Raw genomic sequence first — 15,914 nt, 5'->3', positions numbered from 1 at the left:
TTTTATAGCCAAAATCACGGCCCTGTATCGCAATACGTCACCTAGGCTGAAGATAAATGGAACTGTAGCACCCTGAGGGCTCGGTTGCTACAGACGTATTGCACCTCACCCAGAGGTGTGATATCTCACTCTCAGGTAAGGATGGAGTGTGGATCAGGACCCGACACCTGCATGCATTACACCACATTGCCGTGGGGCAGGGCGACCAATATGCCCCTGAGATGGGCACGACAGTCCCTGTCCCTGGCTGGAGTGGGGGGAGGGAACACTGAGGAAGGGGAACCCTGTAGTGCAGGAGCAGGGAGGAAGCAGTTCCTGGGTGCATTGAGAAGGGAGTATAAAAGGTGGGCACCATCTTAGTTCAGTGCAGAGAAGTCTGAGCAGAAGTGGCAGGGAGCAGGGGCTCTGCATGAGCTCTGCTCCGGAGGCGGGCCTAGTAACAGAGGCCCAGTCCTGGAAGAGGGAGAAGGAAGGAAGAGGAGCGGAGAAGGCTCCAGGAATGAGGAATGAAGGGATCCCAGGGGTGCGGACGGGCGAGTCGCCACCGCACGCCCGAATCCACCTGCGTGGAGGGGTCAGGCCAAAGGGGGAGACCGGTCCCCGAACTAGTGGAGGCAGGAAACGACCCTCAGCTAGAAACCGGAGGCTCTGACATTTTATGTGGCGCAGCCCCTCGCTACACCCGCTAGGAAAGCACCACATAGGGTCAGGGAAACTGGCGCCAAGTTTACCAAGAGGAGGCCCGAGGCAGCCGGACAGAAGTGTTGGTAAGAAAGGCCAGACAAAGGACACACAAAGGGGGTCCTGTGAAGTGCTCCAAAGTTATCTGGGAGTTGTCTGAGCCCCTCACCTGGTGATCACAGTACGACGTGGGCAGCCGTTACCTGCAGACGTGGTCTGGATAATAAGAACTGTGAGTAAAGGCCCTGGACTGCATCACTGACTCCGTGTCGTTACTGCTGCTGCCCTGCACCATCACCCCCATCCTCCGCATACACTGCCCTGAGGCTATACTCCTCCCGTGGGGAGTTATGCTACGCTCTGCTGCACCCACAACACCAGCCTCAGCGGTCTGCCCTGTAGCGGCGGTTCACTCTGACCGCAATCCACGGGTGGCGTAGTCGGACATTTAAACATCAAAACCACATAAATAGTTCCGCCACTGGTTTGACCGCCCTGAGCCACGGAACCGGGTCGCCGCCACGAAGACTACAACCACCAGCATCCACCAAAAAGGGTCCGGCTCCGGGTGTCCCAAGGCCCAGGGGGTGCGTCAGAACATTTTCATCGCCTTTCACAATCACCAATGGGACAAGGCAGGGATGTCCTCTGTCCCCTCTCTTATACATCCTAGTGACGGAGCACCTGCTCTCATCAATTCGCCATAACCCCAATATTAGGTGGATTGAGGTGGGAGGCACCGAGTACAAGTGCTCTCTATTTGCTGATGATGTCCTAGTATATATCACTCAATCACATATATCCATCCCTGCTGTTATGGCTGAAATAGATCACTTTGTTACATGGTAAAATTTTAAAATCAATGCAGCGAAGTCTGAGGCCCTCGATGTCTCCCTCCCCAAATCCATATAGGATTCCATCCAGTCCAACTTTCCCTTTGCCTGGCCCTCACAGGGTATCAAATACTTAGGAATTCCTATTCATAGAGACCTCTCCCATCTATGTTATCTTAATTTTGGGCCCTTTATTGAACAATTCCATACAGACCACGGTTGGCAAGTTAGAACTGTAAGATTCACTACGTGAACCACTGGTGTTTTGTGGAAAAGCACATGTACACTGCGTTCCAAATTATTATGCAAAAAGTGTTTAGGAGTGATAAGGGAAGAATTTGTTTGTTTGTCAGTTAAACTCATTGATGGTGATGTGTGTCAGGGCTCTTTATATCACTGTAAGCAATTGCAGACACCTGTGCTAATTAGTTTGGCAGGTGTGTCCAATGAAAGGCAAGACTACTTAAGAAGGCTCTCTCACATTATTAAGCAGCCTACATTTTCTGCCAAAATGGGAAAGAAAAAGGATGTGTCGGCTGCTGAGAAGCAACAAATTGTGGAGTGTTTAGGTCAAGGCATGACTACAATCAACATTGTGCGATGATCAGGATGAAGTGTCTTGGCAATCAAGAAGTATGTAGCTGATTCACAGTACACACGTGTGCGTGCTGATAAGGGCAAATTGAGGACTCTTTCCTACAGGCAATTACGTCAGGTTAAAAGAGCAGCGGCAAGAAAGCCTTGTCATAGCAGCAGACAAGTTTTTGAAGCTGCTGGTGCCTCCAACGTCCCCCGAACAACAAGATGTAGGGTCCTTCAGAGGTTTGCAGCTGTGCATACGCCATCCTGTCGACCTCCTCTATCCACTTCACACAAGCAGAAACGGCTCCAGTGGGCCAAACATTACATGAAGACTGATTTCAAAACTGTTTTGTTCACGGATGAGTGCCGTGCAGCGCTCGATGGTCCAGATGGATGGAGTGGAGGATGGCTGGTTGATGGACACCCCACGCAAACACGGCTACAGCGCCAACAAGGAGGAGGTGGAGTAATGTTTTGGGCTGGAATCATGGGGAGAGAGATTGTCGGCCCCTTTAGGATCCCTGAAGGCGCTAAAGATGAACTCCATAATGTATGTGGATTTTCTCAAACAGCACTTCCTGCCATGGTTCAAGAAGAAGAACCGTGTATTTCACAGCAAGATCATTTTTCTGCATGATAATGCACCATCTCATGCTGCACATAAAACATCTGCATCTCTGGCTGATATGGGCATAAAAGGGGACAAACTTATGGTGTGACCCCCATGCTCCCCTGACCTCTACCCCATTCAGAACCTTTGGAGCATCATTAAAAGGAGTGTCTATGATGGCGGGAGGCAGTTCACATCTAAGCAACAGCTCTGGGAGGGTATTCTGTCCTCATGCAAAACAATTGAAGCAGAAACCATCCAAAACCTGACAAATTCAATGGACGAGAGAGTTCAGAAGCTCCTTTCGAACAAGGGGTCCTATGTGAAAATGTAACATCACCTACAATAAAGTTTTGAGTTGAAAACTGTTTGATTTCAGTTTCTAACAACCTGCTAATGCTTATAATTTCAAAAATGACCATTTTTTTGGTCTTTATTAAAATGAAAAGGTTGATCGAAAAGTTTGGGGGATCTAAGAGTGTGGCAACCCAGTAGTCATGATTACTTTGAATTCTGACAATATGAGGGTCATGCTGCAGGTAGTGCAGCAAGAAGGCACTTATGTGTCTTGCGCATCTCGGAGCCCCAAAATTATTTTCCGGGCTAGATGCAGCTAAAAATTATTTTTAATTTTAAATCTGGTGGAGCTTATTATAGATGGCCTAATAGGATCAGTGCTGCACACTGCTACAAAGCCCAAATTATTTTCCAGTCAAGATACAGATAAACATGATTAGTAATTTGAAAGCTTAAAACGGTTGGTAGGGTGATTTTAACCAATCATCAAGCTTTTACTCTCCCCAGGATGACACAGGGGTAGAAAAGTCGTTTCGCATCCATGATTTGTTCATCTTTATGAACGTGAGTCTGTCTACATTATCAGTGGAGAGCCGCGTGCGCTTATCTGTCAGCACAATTGCAAAAAGAACTTCGGCACTCCATACATGAAAATATAAGAAATATTATATCTAGACTAATGTCACTTTGAAAAATGAAGGTTTTTTGCGCATAATTTGGCCAATTTATGTGTGCCCATCAACCACGACAAGGTCACCTTCGTATGATGGGAAACTACGCTACGCTACCACTGGATATGCCACTCTTGGGCTGTAAGCCTGTATGGACAATATGTCTCTGCTTGGGCTTTTAACCTACAATGTATGGGCTGGTAGAGCTAGTTAAAACCACCTGTGACTGAATGGGAGGGACGCATGGTCAGAAAAAAGGCTGTCAAACTTCTAATAGTGTGAACACGTACCTGCTGCAATGCTCCAGGAGCGGGATCCCAAAAATGATTAATAGAAAAAAGAGAGGGGTCGCTCACTGGTCTATTCGGGTGCTCTGAAGAAAAAAGTAATCTCAATTGCAAAAAGAACTTCGGCACTCCATACATGAAAATATAAGAAATATTATATCTAGACTAATGTCACTTTGAAAAATGAAGGTTTTTTGCGCATAATTTGGCCAATTTATGTGTGCCCATCAACCACGACAAGGTCACCTTCGTATGATGGGAAACTACGCTACGCTACCACTGGATATGCCACTCTTGGGCTGTAAGCCTGTATGGACAATATGTCTCTGCTTGGGCTTTTAACCTACAATGTATGGGCTGGTAGAGCTAGTTAAAACCACCTGTGACTGAATGGGAGGGACGCATGGTCAGAAAAAAGGCTGTCAAACTTCTAATAGTGTGAACACGTACCTGCTGCAATGCTCCAGGAGCGGGATCCCAAAAATGATTAATAGAAAAAAGAGAGGGGTCGCTCACTGGTCTATTCGGGTGCTCTGAAGAAAAAAGTAATCTCAATTGCAAAAAGAACTTCGGCACTCCATACATGAAAATATAAGAAATATTATATCTAGACTAATGTCACTTTGAAAAATGAAGGTTTTTTGCGCATAATTTGGCCAATTTATGTGTGCCCATCAACCACGACAAGGTCACCTTCGTATGATGGGAAACTACGCTACGCTACCACTGGATATGCCACTCTTGGGCTGTAAGCCTGTATGGACAATATGTCTCTGCTTGGGCTTTTAACCTACAATGTATGGGCTGGTAGAGCTAGTTAAAACCACCTGTGACTGAATGGGAGGGACGCATGGTCAGAAAAAAGGCTGTCAAACTTCTAATAGTGTGAACACGTACCTGCTGCAATGCTCCAGGAGCGGGATCCCAAAAATGATTAATAGAAAAAAGAGAGGGGTCGCTCACTGGTCTATTCGGGTGCTCTGAAGAAAAAAGTAATCTCAATTGCAAAAAGAACTTCGGCACTCCATACATGAAAATATAAGAAATATTATATCTAGACTAATGTCACTTTGAAAAATGAAGGTTTTTTGCGCATAATTTGGCCAATTTATGTGTGCCCATCAACCACGACAAGGTCACCTTCGTATGATGGGAAACTACGCTACGCTACCACTGGATATGCCACTCTTGGGCTGTAAGCCTGTATGGACAATATGTCTCTGCTTGGGCTTTTAACCTACAATGTATGGGCTGGTAGAGCTAGTTAAAACCACCTGTGACTGAATGGGAGGGACGCATGGTCAGAAAAAAGGCTGTCAAACTTCTAATAGTGTGAACACGTACCTGCTGCAATGCTCCAGGAGCGGGATCCCAAAAATGATTAATAGAAAAAAGAGAGGGGTCGCTCACTGGTCTATTCGGGTGCTCTGAAGAAAAAAGTAATCTCAATTGCAAAAAGAACTTCGGCACTCCATACATGAAAATATAAGAAATATTATATCTAGACTAATGTCACTTTGAAAAATGAAGGTTTTTTGCGCATAATTTGGCCAATTTATGTGTGCCCATCAACCACGACAAGGTCACCTTCGTATGATGGGAAACTACGCTACGCTACCACTGGATATGCCACTCTTGGGCTGTAAGCCTGTATGGACAATATGTCTCTGCTTGGGCTTTTAACCTACAATGTATGGGCTGGTAGAGCTAGTTAAAACCACCTGTGACTGAATGGGAGGGACGCATGGTCAGAAAAAAGGCTGTCAAACTTCTAATAGTGTGAACACGTACCTGCTGCAATGCTCCAGGAGCGGGATCCCAAAAATGATTAATAGAAAAAAGAGAGGGGTCGCTCACTGGTCTATTCGGGTGCTCTGAAGAAAAAAGTAATCTCAATTGCAAAAAGAACTTCGGCACTCCATACATGAAAATATAAGAAATATTATATCTAGACTAATGTCACTTTGAAAAATGAAGGTTTTTTGCGCATAATTTGGCCAATTTATGTGTGCCCATCAACCACGACAAGGTCACCTTCGTATGATGGGAAACTACGCTACGCTACCACTGGATATGCCACTCTTGGGCTGTAAGCTTGTATGGACAATATGTCTCTGCTTGGGCTTTTAACCTACAATGTATGGGCTGGTAGAGCTAGTTAAAACCACCTGTGACTGAATGGGAGGGACGCATGGTCAGAAAAAAGGCTGTCAAACTTCTAATAGTGTGAACACGTACCTGCTGCAATGCTCCAGGAGCGGGATCCCAAAAATGATTAATAGAAAAAAGAGAGGGGTCGCTCACTGGTCTATTCGGGTGCTCTGAAGAAAAAAGTAATCTCAATTGCAAAAAGAACTTCGGCACTCCATACATGAAAATATAAGAAATATTATATCTAGACTAATGTCACTTTGAAAAATGAAGGTTTTTTGCGCATAATTTGGCCAATTTATGTGTGCCCATCAACCACGACAAGGTCACCTTCGTATGATGGGAAACTACGCTACGCTACCACTGGATATGCCACTCTTGGGCTGTAAGCCTGTATGGACAATATGTCTCTGCTTGGGCTTTTAACCTACAATGTATGGGCTGGTAGAGCTAGTTAAAACCACCTGTGACTGAATGGGAGGGACGCATGGTCAGAAAAAAGGCTGTCAAACTTCTAATAGTGTGAACACGTACCTGCTGCAATGCTCCAGGAGCGGGATCCCAAAAATGATTAATAGAAAAAAGAGAGGGGTCGCTCACTGGTCTATTCGGGTGCTCTGAAGAAAAAAGTAATCTCAATTGCAAAAAGAACTTCGGCACTCCATACATGAAAATATAAGAAATATTATATCTAGACTAATGTCACTTTGAAAAATGAAGGTTTTTTGCGCATAATTTGGCCAATTTATGTGTGCCCATCAACCACGACAAGGTCACCTTCGTATGATGGGAAACTACGCTACGCTACCACTGGATATGCCACTCTTGGGCTGTAAGCCTGTATGGACAATATGTCTCTGCTTGGGCTTTTAACCTACAATGTATGGGCTGGTAGAGCTAGTTAAAACCACCTGTGACTGAATGGGAGGGACGCATGGTCAGAAAAAAGGCTGTCAAACTTCTAATAGTGTGAACACGTACCTGCTGCAATGCTCCAGGAGCGGGATCCCAAAAATGATTAATAGAAAAAAGAGAGGGGTCGCTCACTGGTCTATTCGGGTGCTCTGAAGAAAAAAGTAATCTCAATTGCAAAAAGAACTTCGGCACTCCATACATGAAAATATAAGAAATATTATATCTAGACTAATGTCACTTTGAAAAATGAAGGTGTTTTGCGCATAATTTGGCCAATTTATGTGTGCCCATCAACCACGACAAGGTCACCTTCGTATGATGGGAAACTACGCTACGCTACCACTGGATATGCCACTCTTGGGCTGTAAGCCTGTATGGACAATATGTCTCTGCTTGGGCTTTTAACCTACAATGTATGGGCTGGTAGAGCTAGTTAAAACCACCTGTGACTGAATGGGAGGGACGCATGGTCAGAAAAAAGGCTGTCAAACTTCTAATAGTGTGAACACGTACCTGCTGCAATGCTCCAGGAGCGGGATCCCAAAAATTATTAATAGAAAAAAGAGAGGGGTCGCTCACTGGTCTATTCGGGTGCTCTGAAGAAAAAAGTAATCTCATCATACGAAGGTGACCTTGTCGTGGTTGATGGGCACACATAAATTGGCCAAATTATGCGCAAAAAACCTTCATTTTTCAAAGTGACATTAGTCTAGATATAATATTTCTTATATTTTCATGTATGGAGTGCCGAAGTTCTTTTTGCAATTGAGATTACTTTTTTCTTCAGAGCACCCGAATAGACCAGTGAGCGACCCCTCTCTTTTTTCTATTAATCATTTTTGGGATCCCGCTCCTGGAGCATTGCAGCAGGTACGTGTTCACACTATTAGAAGTTTGACAGCCTTTTTTCTGACCATGCGTCCCTCCCATTCAGTCACAGGTGGTTTTAACTAGCTCTACCAGCCCATACATTGTAGGTTAAAAGCCCAAGCAGAGACATATTGTCCATACAGGCTTACAGCCCAAGAGTGGCATATCCAGTGGTAGCGTAGCGTAGTTTCCCATCATACGAAGGTGACCTTGTCGTGGTTGATGGGCACACATAAATTGGCCAAATTATGCGCAAAAAACCTTCATTTTTCAAAGTGACATTAGTCTAGATATAATATTTCTTATATTTTCATGTATGGAGTGCCGAAGTTCTTTTTGCAATTGAGATTACTTTTTTCTTCAGAGCACCCGAATAGACCAGTGAGCGACCCCTCTCTTTTTTCTATTAATCATTTTTGGGATCCCGCTCCTGGAGCATTGCAGCAGGTACGTGTTCACACTATTAGAAGTTTGACAGCCTTTTTTCTGACCATGCGTCCCTCCCATTCAGTCACAGGTGGTTTTAACTAGCTCTACCAGCCCATACATTGTAGGTTAAAAGCCCAAGCAGAGACATATTGTCCATACAGGCTTACAGCCCAAGAGTGGCATATCCAGTGGTAGCGTAGCGTAGTTTCCCATCATACGAAGGTGACCTTGTCGTGGTTGATGGGCACACATAAATTGGCCAAATTATGCGCAAAAAACCTTCATTTTTCAAAGTGACATTAGTCTAGATATAATATTTCTTATATTTTCATGTATGGAGTGCCGAAGTTCTTTTTGCAATTGAGATTACTTTTTTCTTCAGAGCACCCGAATAGACCAGTGAGCGACCCCTCTCTTTTTTCTATTAATCATTTTTGGGATCCCGCTCCTGGAGCATTGCAGCAGGTACGTGTTCACACTATTAGAAGTTTGACAGCCTTTTTTCTGACCATGCGTCCCTCCCATTCAGTCACAGGTGGTTTTAACTAGCTCTACCAGCCCATACATTGTAGGTTAAAAGCCCAAGCAGAGACATATTGTCCATACAGGCTTACAGCCCAAGAGTGGCATATCCAGTGGTAGCGTAGCGTAGTTTCCCATCATACGAAGGTGACCTTGTCGTGGTTGATGGGCACACATAAATTGGCCAAATTATGCGCAAAAAACCTTCATTTTTCAAAGTGACATTAGTCTAGATATAATATTTCTTATATTTTCATGTATGGAGTGCCGAAGTTCTTTTTGCAATTGAGATTACTTTTTTCTTCAGAGCACCCGAATAGACCAGTGAGCGACCCCTCTCTTTTTTCTATTAATCATTTTTGGGATCCCGCTCCTGGAGCATTGCAGCAGGTACGTGTTCACACTATTAGAAGTTTGACAGCCTTTTTTCTGACCATGCGTCCCTCCCATTCAGTCACAGGTGGTTTTAACTAGCTCTACCAGCCCATACATTGTAGGTTAAAAGCCCAAGCAGAGACATATTGTCCATACAGGCTTACAGCCCAAGAGTGGCATATCCAGTGGTAGCGTAGCGTAGTTTCCCATCATACGAAGGTGACCTTGTCGTGGTTGATGGGCACACATAAATTGGCCAAATTATGCGCAAAAAACCTTCATTTTTCAAAGTGACATTAGTCTAGATATAATATTTCTTATATTTTCATGTATGGAGTGCCGAAGTTCTTTTTGCAATTGAGATTACTTTTTTCTTCAGAGCACCCGAATAGACCAGTGAGCGACCCCTCTCTTTTTTCTATTAATCATTTTTGGGATCCCGCTCCTGGAGCATTGCAGCAGGTACGTGTTCACACTATTAGAAGTTTGACAGCCTTTTTTCTGACCATGCGTCCCTCCCATTCAGTCACAGGTGGTTTTAACTAGCTCTACCAGCCCATACATTGTAGGTTAAAAGCCCAAGCAGAGACATATTGTCCATACAGGCTTACAGCCCAAGAGTGGCATATCCAGTGGTAGCGTAGCGTAGTTTCCCATCATACGAAGGTGACCTTGTCGTGGTTGATGGGCACACATAAATTGGCCAAATTATGCGCAAAAAACCTTCATTTTTCAAAGTGACATTAGTCTAGATATAATATTTCTTATATTTTCATGTATGGAGTGCCGAAGTTCTTTTTGCAATTGAGATTACTTTTTTCTTCAGAGCACCCGAATAGACCAGTGAGCGACCCCTCTCTTTTTTCTATTAATCATTTTTGGGATCCCGCTCCTGGAGCATTGCAGCAGGTACGTGTTCACACTATTAGAAGTTTGACAGCCTTTTTTCTGACCATGCGTCCCTCCCATTCAGTCACAGGTGGTTTTAACTAGCTCTACCAGCCCATACATTGTAGGTTAAAAGCCCAAGCAGAGACATATTGTCCATACAGGCTTACAGCCCAAGAGTGGCATATCCAGTGGTAGCGTAGCGTAGTTTCCCATCATACGAAGGTGACCTTGTCGTGGTTGATGGGCACACATAAATTGGCCAAATTATGCGCAAAAAACCTTCATTTTTCAAAGTGACATTAGTCTAGATATAATATTTCTTATATTTTCATGTATGGAGTGCCGAAGTTCTTTTTGCAATTGAGATTACTTTTTTCTTCAGAGCACCCGAATAGACCAGTGAGCGACCCCTCTCTTTTTTCTATTAATCATTTTTGGGATCCCGCTCCTGGAGCATTGCAGCAGGTACGTGTTCACACTATTAGAAGTTTGACAGCCTTTTTTCTGACCATGCGTCCCTCCCATTCAGTCACAGGTGGTTTTAACTAGCTCTACCAGCCCATACATTGTAGGTTAAAAGCCCAAGCAGAGACATATTGTCCATACAGGCTTACAGCCCAAGAGTGGCATATCCAGTGGTAGCGTAGCGTAGTTTCCCATCATACGAAGGTGACCTTGTCGTGGTTGATGGGCACACATAAATTGGCCAAATTATGCGCAAAAAACCTTCATTTTTCAAAGTGACATTAGTCTAGATATAATATTTCTTATATTTTCATGTATGGAGTGCCGAAGTTCTTTTTGCAATTGAGATTACTTTTTTCTTCAGAGCACCCGAATAGACCAGTGAGCGACCCCTCTCTTTTTTCTATTAATCATTTTTGGGATCCCGCTCCTGGAGCATTGCAGCAGGTACGTGTTCACACTATTAGAAGTTTGACAGCCTTTTTTCTGACCATGCGTCCCTCCCATTCAGTCACAGGTGGTTTTAACTAGCTCTACCAGCCCATACATTGTAGGTTAAAAGCCCAAGCAGAGACATATTGTCCATACAGGCTTACAGCCCAAGAGTGGCATATCCAGTGGTAGCGTAGCGTAGTTTCCCATCATACGAAGGTGACCTTGTCGTGGTTGATGGGCACACATAAATTGGCCAAATTATGCGCAAAAAACCTTCATTTTTCAAAGTGACATTAGTCTAGATATAATATTTCTTATATTTTCATGTATGGAGTGCCGAAGTTCTTTTTGCAATTGAGATTACTTTTTTCTTCAGAGCACCCGAATAGACCAGTGAGCGACCCCTCTCTTTTTTCTATTAATCATTTTTGGGATCCCGCTCCTGGAGCATTGCAGCAGGTACGTGTTCACACTATTAGAAGTTTGACAGCCTTTTTTCTGACCATGCGTCCCTCCCATTCAGTCACAGGTGGTTTTAACTAGCTCTACCAGCCCATACATTGTAGGTTAAAAGCCCAAGCAGAGACATATTGTCCATACAGGCTTACAGCCCAAGAGTGGCATATCCAGTGGTAGCGTAGCGTAGTTTCCCATCATACGAAGGTGACCTTGTCGTGGTTGATGGGCACACATAAATTGGCCAAATTATGCGCAAAAAACCTTCATTTTTCAAAGTGACATTAGTCTAGATATAATATTTCTTATATTTTCATGTATGGAGTGCCGAAGTTCTTTTTGCAATTGAGATTACTTTTTTCTTCAGAGCACCCGAATAGACCAGTGAGCGACCCCTCTCTTTTTTCTATTAATCATTTTTGGGATCCCGCTCCTGGAGCATTGCAGCAGGTACGTGTTCACACTATTAGAAGTTTGACAGCCTTTTTTCTGACCATGCGTCCCTCCCATTCAGTCACAGGTGGTTTTAACTAGCTCTACCAGCCCATACATTGTAGGTTAAAAGCCCAAGCAGAGACATATTGTCCATACAGGCTTACAGCCCAAGAGTGGCATATCCAGTGGTAGCGTAGCGTAGTTTCCCATCATACGAAGGTGACCTTGTCGTGGTTGATGGGCACACATAAATTGGCCAAATTATGCGCAAAAAACCTTCATTTTTCAAAGTGACATTAGTCTAGATATAATATTTCTTATATTTTCATGTATGGAGTGCCGAAGTTCTTTTTGCAATTGAGATTACTTTTTTCTTCAGAGCACCCGAATAGACCAGTGAGCGACCCCTCTCTTTTTTCTATTAATCATTTTTGGGATCCCGCTCCTGGAGCATTGCAGCAGGTACGTGTTCACACTATTAGAAGTTTGACAGCCTTTTTTCTGACCATGCGTCCCTCCCATTCAGTCACAGGTGGTTTTAACTAGCTCTACCAGCCCATACATTGTAGGTTAAAAGCCCAAGCAGAGACATATTGTCCATACAGGCTTACAGCCCAAGAGTGGCATATCCAGTGGTAGCGTAGCGTAGTTTCCCATCATACGAAGGTGACCTTGTCGTGGTTGATGGGCACACATAAATTGGCCAAATTATGCGCAAAACACCTTCATTTTTCAAAGTGACATTAGTCTAGATATAATATTTCTTATATTTTCATGTATGGAGTGCCGAAGTTCTTTTTGCAATTGAGATTACTTTTTTCTTCAGAGCACCCGAATAGACCAGTGAGCGACCCCTCTCTTTTTTCTATTAATCATTTTTGGGATCCCGCTCCTGGAGCATTGCAGCAGGTACGTGTTCACACTATTAGAAGTTTGACAGCCTTTTTTCTGACCATGCGTCCCTCCCATTCAGTCACAGGTGGTTTTAACTAGCTCTACCAGCCCATACATTGTAGGTTAAAAGCCCAAGCAGAGACATATTGTCCATACAGGCTTACAGCCCAAGAGTGGCATATCCAGTGGTAGCGTAGCGTAGTTTCCCATCATACGAAGGTGACCTTGTCGTGGTTGATGGGCACACATAAATTGGCCAAATTATGCGCAAAAAACCTTCATTTTTCAAAGTGACATTAGTCTAGATATAATATTTCTTATATTTTCATGTATGGAGTGCCGAAGTTCTTTTTGCAATTGAGATTACTTTTTTCTTCAGAGCACCCGAATAGACCAGTGAGCGACCCCTCTCTTTTTTCTATTAATCATTTTTGGGATCCCGCTCCTGGAGCATTGCAGCAGGTACGTGTTCACACTATTAGAAGTTTGACAGCCTTTTTTCTGACCATGCGTCCCTCCCATTCAGTCACAGGTGGTTTTAACTAGCTCTACCAGCCCATACATTGTAGGTTAAAAGCCCAAGCAGAGACATATTGTCCATACAGGCTTACAGCCCAAGAGTGGCATATCCAGTGGTAGCGTAGCGTAGTTTCCCATCATACGAAGGTGACCTTGTCGTGGTTGATGGGCACACATAAATTGGCCAAATTATGCGCAAAAAACCTTCATTTTTCAAAGTGACATTAGTCTAGATATAATATTTCTTATATTTTCATGTATGGAGTGCCGAAGTTCTTTTTGCAATTGAGATTACTTTTTTCTTCAGAGCACCCGAATAGACCAGTGAGCGACCCCTCTCTTTTTTCTATTAATCATTTTTGGGATCCCGCTCCTGGAGCATTGCAGCAGGTACGTGTTCACACTATTAGAAGTTTGACAGCCTTTTTTCTGACCATGCGTCCCTCCCATTCAGTCACAGGTGGTTTTAACTAGCTCTACCAGCCCATACATTGTAGGTTAAAAGCCCAAGCAGAGACATATTGTCCATACAGGCTTACAGCCCAAGAGTGGCATATCCAGTGGTAGCGTAGCGTAGTTTCCCATCATACGAAGGTGACCTTGTCGTGGTTGATGGGCACACATAAATTGGCCAAATTATGCGCAAAAAACCTTCATTTTTCAAAGTGACATTAGTCTAGATATAATATTTCTTATATTTTCATGTATGGAGTGCCGAAGTTCTTTTTGCAATTGAGATTACTTTTTTCTTCAGAGCACCCGAATAGACCAGTGAGCGACCCCTCTCTTTTTTCTATCTGTCAGCACACCACCAGCAGCGCTGAACACACGTTCAGACAGAACGCTGGCTGCGGGGCATGACAAGATCTCCAAGGCGTAAGTGGCTAGCTCCGGCCATTTATCCAGATTGGAAGCCCAAAAAGAGCAAGGGTCCAGTGACACAGTCGTGGCTTCAATGTTTACTTGGAGATACTCCTGTACCATCGTCTCTAGGCGTTGACTATGTGTCAGACTTCTTGTCTCCTGTGGCCTTGCAAAGGATGGGCTAAAAAAGTGGTGAAATGATTCCGCAAAATTGATGTTACCAGCAGATACTGTGGTTCTGTTACGGTTTGAGTGCTGAACACTTGACGGTCCCACGGTTGGCAAGTTGGAACTATGAGATTCACTACGTGCACCACTGGTATTTTGTGGAAAAGCACATGTAAGATTCTGCAACAGTCTCTGCTGATACTCCTGCATGCGTGCATCCCTTTCTATGGCAGGAATAATTTCTGCAAATTTACTTTTGTACCGGGGATCTAACAGTGTGGCAACCCAGTAGTCAGGATTATTTCTAATTCTCACAATTCGAGGGTCATGTTGCAGGTAGTGCAGCAAGAAGGCACTCATGTGTGTTGCGCATCCAGGAGCACCAAGTCCCTGTTGTGTTGGTGGCGAGGTAACAATCATGCTTCCTTCCTCTGTCCTCTCCCCCCAACCTCGCACAACAGAAATGTGATCAAGGTCTCCCTCATCTGATGAGTCTTCCATCAGTTCGTCCTCCACTTCTTCCTGGGCTCCTGCACCTTCCTCACTAGTTTGGCTGCTACCATGCGCCCTGGTAAAACCATCTCCCCCACCCTCACATGCCTGCCGCCTTGGTGCTGCCGACCGTCTGGACCTTGCAGATGTTAGCCCTTCCGCATACAACTCCTCCTCCTCTACTTCCTCCACCTCCTCTTGTGCCACCACCTGACTCCGAATTCTGTTTAACATGTGCTCCAGCATGTAAATCACCGGAATAGTCATGCTGATAATGGCATCGTCAGCACTAAACATCTTCGTCGCCATTTCAAAACTGTGCAGAAGGGTGCATAGGTCCCTGATCTGAGACCACTCCTCCAGCGTGATTTGCCCCACCTCTGAATCTCGTTGGCCCAGGCTATACGTCAGAATGTATTGCACCAGGGCTTGTCGGTGCTGCCACAGTCGCTGCAACATGTGCATAGTTGAATTCCACCGGGTAGGCACATCGCATTTTAGCCGGTGAAGTGGCAGGCCCAACGACTTCTGTAGAGATGAAAGTCGCTGTGCTGCGGGATGCGAACGGCGGAAGTGAGCACACAGCGACCGTGCCCTCTGCAGAAGGCCATCTAGTCTGGGTTAGTGGGCTAAAAATTGCTGGACAACCAGGTTCAACACGTGAGCCATACAAGGCACGTGTGTGACATTGCCCCGGCGAAGGGCCGCACCCAGGTTTGCAGCATTGTCGCACACGGCCTTCCCTGGTTTCAGGTCCAGTGGAGACAACCATTCATGAAATTGGTTCTCCAGAGCTGACCACAACTCCTCAGCTGTGTGACTCACATTTCCCAGACATTTCAAAGTAAAAACCGCCTGATGACGTTGAGCCCTACTGCCAGCATAGTAAGGAGGTGTGCAGGATCCCTTCTGCGCAGTTAGAAAGCTTGTGGAATGACCAGACAGGCTTTGGGTGCAGGTGGAAGACCGAGAGGAGGTTGAGGAGGCAGAAGCAGTGGAGGAACTTTGACATAAAGAGGATTGACGCACAACTCGTGGGGACGGCAAGACTTTGACAGCAGCCCCTTGTCCT

This window comes from Phyllobates terribilis, unplaced genomic scaffold (assembly GCF_046119375.1).
Source record: "Phyllobates terribilis strain yellow unplaced genomic scaffold, ASM4611937v1 Scaffold_1__5_contigs__length_1240528914, whole genome shotgun sequence".
NCBI classification, from domain to species: domain Eukaryota; kingdom Metazoa; phylum Chordata; class Amphibia; order Anura; family Dendrobatidae; genus Phyllobates; species Phyllobates terribilis.
The sequence above is the reverse complement of the archived record's forward strand: the minus strand, read 5'-3'. Positions refer to the sequence as shown.